We start from the raw sequence: 7,703 nt of genomic DNA, 5'->3' as shown, positions 1-7,703 counted from the left end.
TCAGGCTGATTGTATTAATCTGAGATTCCTATGGTCCTTCAGACTTGATTGCTTTTTGATTCTTGCTTAGTAGAAGTGGCAATAAAGAAGCTGAAATCATAATTCCTATTTAGAAGGCAAAGGGGAGGCCACTTCAGTTCTGTGGTGAGTGGTACATTTTGTTGCTTTAATTAAAAAGTTGTTCTGAGAAGCTTAACTGCTTCTGCAGTATTCGGAGCACAAAAAGGATGATATTTACAGAGACACTTTGGGGATCACCCTTGCAATTTTCCTGAGCTATGTTGATGTTGTTGCTTAAGCATACTAAGGCAGAGAAGCAGTCATTAAATTTGACATATTCTTTTTATCTTGAAAAAAATAAATCAATCGTCTCAATGATGGAAATATATTTTCCTTTATGTAGTTCTTAAAGCGCTACCCATCTCTTTTAAGGCTCTTAAAGGGAGATTTTCAGCAACAGAACACCTTCTAAAAACAAAAAAGACTGAAGTATCAAGCAGTAATTGAAGGCCTTTAGCCCAGAACTGCAATGATTTTCAAGTGCCTGCTCCCTTTGAGATGAATGCCCAGAAACCTCTAAGGGTCAAGGTTTTTATTCCCTGAGAGCGAGCCAAAAGTGAGCATCACTGCACAACCATGAGCTACCATTCTTTTCTGGAGACAGCAATGGCTCATGGATTCATCAGTGTATTATGGAATCCTCTGAGCTAGCCAAACTCCCTTGAGACTCAGTTTTCACTTTAAAAAAATCAATACACTTCACTGGTACTTTCAGCTTTTCATATGACAACAGCATTGAGAATTAATATTTTGCTGAGATTAATAACAGTGGACTAAGGAGGGCATGTAAGATTTGGGTCCACTTCAGAATCATGTGAGAGCTCAGGTAAGATGCTATTAGCTTAGAGATATTAAGTTAAATCACATCTACGGTTTTTATTTGATAATGCCAGGATCTTTCATGTCATCTGTGACTATAAGATCAACTGTTCCTTTTGCACTGGAATCATGACAAAGGCCTCTGCTAGCTTTAGATCTAAGCTCAACCCAAACTACACAGATGTATTTGAGGTGCCTGCTATGTTTCCCTCTGCTCTAGGTACCAGTAGAAATACTTCTCTCATGTCAAACAGTAAAATTAGCTGCAAGGGATGTAAATGTCCCAACATCCAAGGTTCATTTCCTAATCTCTGAAACTATCCTTTACTAGAAAAGTGAGTTGCAAGTTAAGCTTGTTCTCACCAAATCTTTTGCTACAAGTCAGAGTTGTCCAAACCTACAGTTTTCACCTGCTGAGACACTGAACAGAGAAGGAAAAAGCTCAGTCCCACTCAGTTCTTCCAGTGGGACCCTCAAGTCCATCTCCTTAGACAAAAAGGGCAGTAAAAAGTCAGAACCTGCCCTGTCTGCAGATGGCACCCGAGAAGAGGGTACAGCTGGAGTGACTTCATTTACTCAAATTACCTAATGAGGGAGGTAATTGCTTTATAAAAGTTATGCCCTTAAAATCAACATACAGCATATGCAGGCCTTCCTTGAACAAAGTAGCAGATGCCTTCCAAAGGAGGACTTCAAATTTGAAAGCTTGCCGCATCCTTGTTTCTGAACAGGGGCCCAGCTCTCGAACAATCCACCCAGCACCTTCAGAAGGGACCCAGATCCCCCTGTTCTGTCAGGCACCTTCGCTCCCCAGTGCCCAGCAATGCCTCCAGCTCTCCCCTCTACCTTTGCAGGGATATTGGTGGTAACTAACGCTAGGTAAATGGGACGGCCTGGGGTCCTCCTGTGAGGGGTCTGAGCATCGACGGCTACAGAGGTAGCAAGGATTTGGTTCAGGCTGCCTAGAAGTATAGTAGAGGCTGTGCCTAAGATGTACCTTGGTCTCAGGCCCCGTAGTCAGCTTGGGCACAACTCAGACATGTGCTACTGCTCTGTCCTGCTCATGATATGCTACCTCCAAGGCCATGCCCCTTGGCCATGGTAAGGATAGTGAGTGAATGTCTGTGATGTGAGGCAATGCCCTTCTAGTTATGAACCAAGATCTAGCTTGAAGGGTTTCCCAGCATCTTCACATGCTAGTTGACCTAGGAGAAGCTGACCCTGTGCTGATTACATTATCTATGTTGCTTATCTCTAGCTTTTGCTTTGGAACTCTCTTGTAACACCTCAACTGAACCCTAGTATGTGTGTGCTTTTAAATACCCCCAGCTGCTATCACTTCCCTGAAAACTAACCTCTGGCTAAAATTTAACATCCAGGTTCCTCAGTAAAACACCAGCTGGAAAAGTTGGTCAGGGAAGCCTCAGACTGGCGCAGGTCTACCTGCGTATCCCAAAGCATGTACGTGTGGCGTCTCCCACTCACACCTGGAACAGGGCAGGAACAGCTCCTCCTTGGGTCTTCAGGTCTCTATGGGCCATGCTCTGTGCATTCATGAAGAGGTAAGGGACACCAAAGCCTCACCAAACCCCCTGTTGCTCTGCTGAGTGGTGAGGGAGTAGGATTATGTCACACTTGGGGCTCGTCCATCAGTGGAGGCCATAAGGGGGACCAGTTATGTGCCACCCTCTCCTTTATACATCCTAACTAGCACACACTCACTATGAAGCCCAGGAGAGATGCCACAGTACATAGGAAAACACTCTCGAGCTGGGACCAAGCAGAGCCTTGAAATGCTGCTGTGGATTTAACTTCCTAGCCATGTCATTCTGATCCGCTTGTGACACTTGAGGCAACATTATTAAATTCTCTACTTCTAATACCCTCATTTGAAGCAAAGCATCTTCAGCAGCCCTAATGTTTGATCTCAGCCTCACAGCTGGGGAAAACTAGCAGCTGTTTTGTGATTCAAAAGGAACAGAACAATAACCCACTGATGCTACTTCTCCTGTATGTGGATGGGTGAGCCAGATGAATAATTGGACAATGCAGATCAGTTAAGCCTAATTCAGTTAATAGAATTAATTTGCAAATTGGTACACATTAGGTGAATCAGCTGCAATTCATTTTGACAGAAATGTTAAAAAATATTAAGGTAGTTACAATGAAACATAGATAAATATTGCTGCTGAAAAGGTTCCAAAGTAGGCAGTCACTACATGGAAGTTTTTGTCTGTAAAGGCTGGGGATGCATAGGTTTGAGTTTCATAAAATCAGCAGGAAGCATATTTTCTTCCTGGCCTGTACAGCTTTTATCACCCTGACAACTCTCCATGGATCTTAAATAATCATTAGAGACGGGCTGAGAAAGTTCTGACTGGGATCCAGGCATAGATGTTGTTGGGACTGATATAGGGGTCTGGTGCAAGAAAAAGGAAAGAAATGGTTTTAAATTTAAAAGCTGGCCTAAGAAAATCAGTTGGTAAAATAATCTGGCCCTCTCACACTCTTCCTAGGAAAGCTTGGAAACATGTCTGGGCTATTGTTATTAAGTGACACACACTTAGAGCAGATAAGCATCTGGCATTTGAGCCAGCTCAATGTCTTCAGGGTGGTGATCACTGGGAGGAAAACATCAGTAGTATTATTTTATATGTTATTGAAAGGCTGAAAAATGCTTTGGTCAGGTACAGTTAATAGGATCTCCTGAGCAAAAGTAGAGCTGCAGCTACTGGAGCACTAAGATGATTTAGGAAGATGATCTCTGAGGTGCGTGTGATCAGAGCAAATTGAAGAGGCAAGATGAACACAGGAGAACAAATGTGCCATCCCCCCCGTGACTAAGAAGAAAACCTCCATTGTTGGCTTGATTGTGCAATGATGGCAAAACCTGGTGTTGAATAAATGGTTCTGGAGGAAGAAGATTAAATCATGGCTGCATCAGTTTAGCAGTTTAATCTGACACCTCCCTGGAATCAACTAGCACCAGAAACACATATTGCTGTGGTGCTCAGTTTCTTCACAGTATCAGTCCTTGTTCCTTCTGAGCTATAAATGTGGGGTTTGATCCTTAACAGGTATAAATAATGCCTCTCTGTAGATTTCAGTACATGTCTGGCAGTTTGTACTTGCTTTGGATCTCAGTAATCAACACCATGTACACAGGATTTCCTCAGTTGTGCAAAATGGGTAACAGTTTTAATTAATTATTTTTTTCTTTCAATGACGGTCCTTTCTTTTCTATTTTACTGACACTTTCCTTGTGGAAAGGATTCACAGGTTTAGAAAAGCTTTTGTAAAGAACTTCACCGCAATCAATTTGACTTCACATGAAAGCCATGGAGCTGCCAGAAAAGCTAACCTGCTTAAAGAAACTATTACCTATAAAATTTTTATTCTGTGTGTGAAACTTCACAGGCATGCTTCACGTGCAAAGGCGTGTACCTTTTTGAAAGAATTTAAAGTAGTAAAACAGCCATAACAGTTATGTTGCCCAGCTGCTGAATTATACATCAAGAAAATTGACCTAGCATTACGTTGTGTCTATCAAACTTAGAGCCTCCCGGCTCACAGTCATGGCTTGGCAGGTTTGATGGGGAGCTGGTTAAACACAATGTCAGAGTAGGTTACTTGGGGCGGTGCACAGAAGGCAGCTTGCCAGTCGGCTGGCAGCCCTGTAGTATCTATCAAATCCAGCAAAATACTGGAAAGTAATTCATGATGTAGACTTCCAGTGATTGAGTCATGGGTTCTGCTTTTCCATGTTAATGCTTCGTAACTATGAATGAGAAACCAGCCACCCTTCCCAAGCACTGCCAGCTCTTCACAACCTCCTGCTGCTTGCACCCAAGTTACGACACACAAACCACACACAGCAATAGCTGAAAGCCCCCCAGTTCCCAGCTGCAGGATTTAGGCACCACAGCAGCTCACCAGGCTGGCCAGGCCTCATTGCCATGTGGCCTTCTGTTATCTGACCCGAGGCATTTCCAATGGTGGCCCCTGACTCCCCATCAGCAAGCCCTGGGGAGGCCAATGCCAAAGGTGGATTCTGGTTCTCTGCCTGATCCCTTTGCAGTTGGAGAGGCATCAGGACACCCCTTCCCTTCCAACTGCTATTCTCACTCCCATCCCTTGATGCTCAGCCTCCAGCTGAAATTGTGCTCAGCAGGGGGAGGCAGAAATGGATGGAGTAATTCAGAGTTATAAATCGGCAGACAAATGCAGAGCCTTTCCTTTCAAATTCCCATCAAGCCAAACAAACAGTGTGCCAACTTTAAGCCAACTGTATGCTGTTGCCTCCATGTGATTTTAGGCAGACTGCTAAGACAAAGACCCACATCGTTGACTAAACGGCCCTTGTGCAATCAAGATTCAGATCCCGCTGAAAGAATATAGACTTCGGCCCTGCTGAAGAGTCACATTAAAATGCGTCAAGAAAAACAGCGGATGAAACTCTCCCAGAGCTGTGTGCAGCTGGGAGGAACCTGCAGCACAGGAACCTTTGCTGCAGAGCTCTTTTCCAGGACACGCCGCTAGCAAAGATTAAACAGCCCTGGGCTCTGGTAATCTTCATCCAGCCTGAAAGGAGGCCGTGCAGGCCAGAGTTCAGAGAGATTTTCAGGCCCAGAACATTTGTCAGTCCTAGAGCACATCAACTGTTGTCATAGCATGAAAAACAGAGCCAGAAAACTGACTGTGTGTTTTCAGGGCCTTTGACCTGCCACAGCTCTAATGAGATGTTACAGAAATGTTACATAGAAGATAAGGCACGTATGTAGATAGTAACTGATGTGCTGCAAAAGCCTTTTGTTTGTGCGATCCTGCATGTAGCTCAGACAGCGGCTTTCTCAATAGGCAGCAGGAAAGCTCTCCGAGGTGCCCAACGTAGATGTTAACCTCACTTTCAGGACATCGAGTTACATAATTGAGCGGTATGACGCGCCACGGCCAGCGTGGGGTTTTAACCGTCGTTTCATCCAAAGTGCCCCGTGTTGTTGAAAATTTCACAGTTCAGTGCACAGTAAATTGATTCTTTTACTAGGTCAGGCCTGGTAACAGGCATTGATTTAAGCAGCTCATTGCAACAGATGACTAAACGCTGTTCCTAAACGCTGTTCCTAAACGGCAGCTCTCTATGATCAGACAGAGGATGGATTCTGCTCCTGGTGACACATCCCCAGAGACACAGCCGTGCTGGGAGCGTGGCAGAGCAGGAAGATTGGCCTCTGCTACTTGGTAGCATTTTCAGGGAACACCAAATGTTGTTTACTTCCTAATCTTCCTACAGAATATAAAGAAATGCTGCTCTGGGCTATTTCAGAGAGATAATGTGAGTGACTCACTTGAGTTGTATATTGACCTCAGGCACTGTAAAGATATATTTTACAGTGCTTTTAAAAACAATTAATGCAGATTTCTGTACTTCTGAAGATGCCTAGAGTGCACTTAGAGATTTTCATGAGGTGTTGAACCACACACATCTGGCCAAGCCCCATGTTATTTGTTATTATTAGTCAACACATCCCTAATCATTGGTCATACCATCTTCCAGGCTGTACTCTCAATGCTAAAGCAGCTTCTCAATTCATATTTTACAGTCTTAATTTGCCTACATATAACAGCTCTGTAAGAACCATATTAATTATAATCAGTGACAGATCCATACTAAACCCTACATTCAGACATGGAAGCAGATTCTGTGACCAGCTCTTGTCTCTAAACCCTGAGCTGAAACTAGACCTAAATTCCCACAAAGTCTTAAAGTGTTTAGTTATGGACCTGGATTCAGCAGGTCTGGCTTTGGCTTGTGTTTAATTTTAATAACTACCCACCACTATATTTGCGTTCTTTTTGTGTTTTGCCAGTCTGAATACTAGATGCTTTGAAGCAGAGATTTTGCTAGACGGGGAAAGCGCTTGCACCATGTTGCCTACATTCATTATCTACAGAGTGAGATGCCTGAGTAAGGCTTCTACATTCTAGAAGTGACTTTTAAAGACAGACTTTCTCAGGCTCTGCTCTTCCCCGCAAATCATGTGTCTTCATCCTTTAAATTTCCACAATCCCCATTATACCCATCTGAGTTCACCCACCTCACACCCAAGGGCCTCATATTCCCTCCCTCTCCTTGCCTTTCAGTTGTCTTTCAGATTCACTGGGTCACAGCCGATCAAAATACAAAAATCTCTCTCTCCTACATGTCCTGCTTTCCGGGGCCCAATAGCACTTCCATTTCACGAGGGTGACCCCAGACCCCACAATCAGTGAACCTAGGCCCTATTTATGTGGTTACCCAGCAAAGTTATCGTCTGTATTGCAGACACAAGCCTGAAGACACAGCCCAGGAATGGAAGGAGTCAGTCCCACTGAAAACACAGTCCACAGCTCTTTTTCGCCTGAAGGCCAAAGTTACAACTGCCTACCGCTCAGTTTTGAACTGCACCGCTGTGAGGGAGTGACAGACAGGTTCGATGAACAAAGGGCCTGGGGTGATGTGACAGGAAGGGATCACAGAATCAACAAAACAGGGCTCAACCGGGATCACCGCCAGCATTTTGCATGTGAGCAAGGAAGTGCCTACAGGGCACCATTATGGAGAAATCCCCAAAACCCTTTCTGGGAAATCAACATGCTGGGGGGGCTCTCTGAAGTACCTGTACATTAATGCACACAGTATGGGGAATAAACATGATGTGTTAGAGATCTGTGTGCAGCTGCAGGGCTACAGTTTCATTGGGATCACGGAGACATGGTGGGATGGTTCCCATGACTGGAGCGTTGCAACAGAGGGATACAGGCTCTTTAGCATGGATAGGCTGGGA

Source organism: Gymnogyps californianus, chromosome 5 (assembly GCF_018139145.2).
Source record: "Gymnogyps californianus isolate 813 chromosome 5, ASM1813914v2, whole genome shotgun sequence".
In the NCBI taxonomy this organism is placed as follows: Eukaryota; Metazoa; Chordata; class Aves; order Accipitriformes; family Cathartidae; genus Gymnogyps; species Gymnogyps californianus.
Note: the sequence above shows the minus strand (reverse complement) of the source record.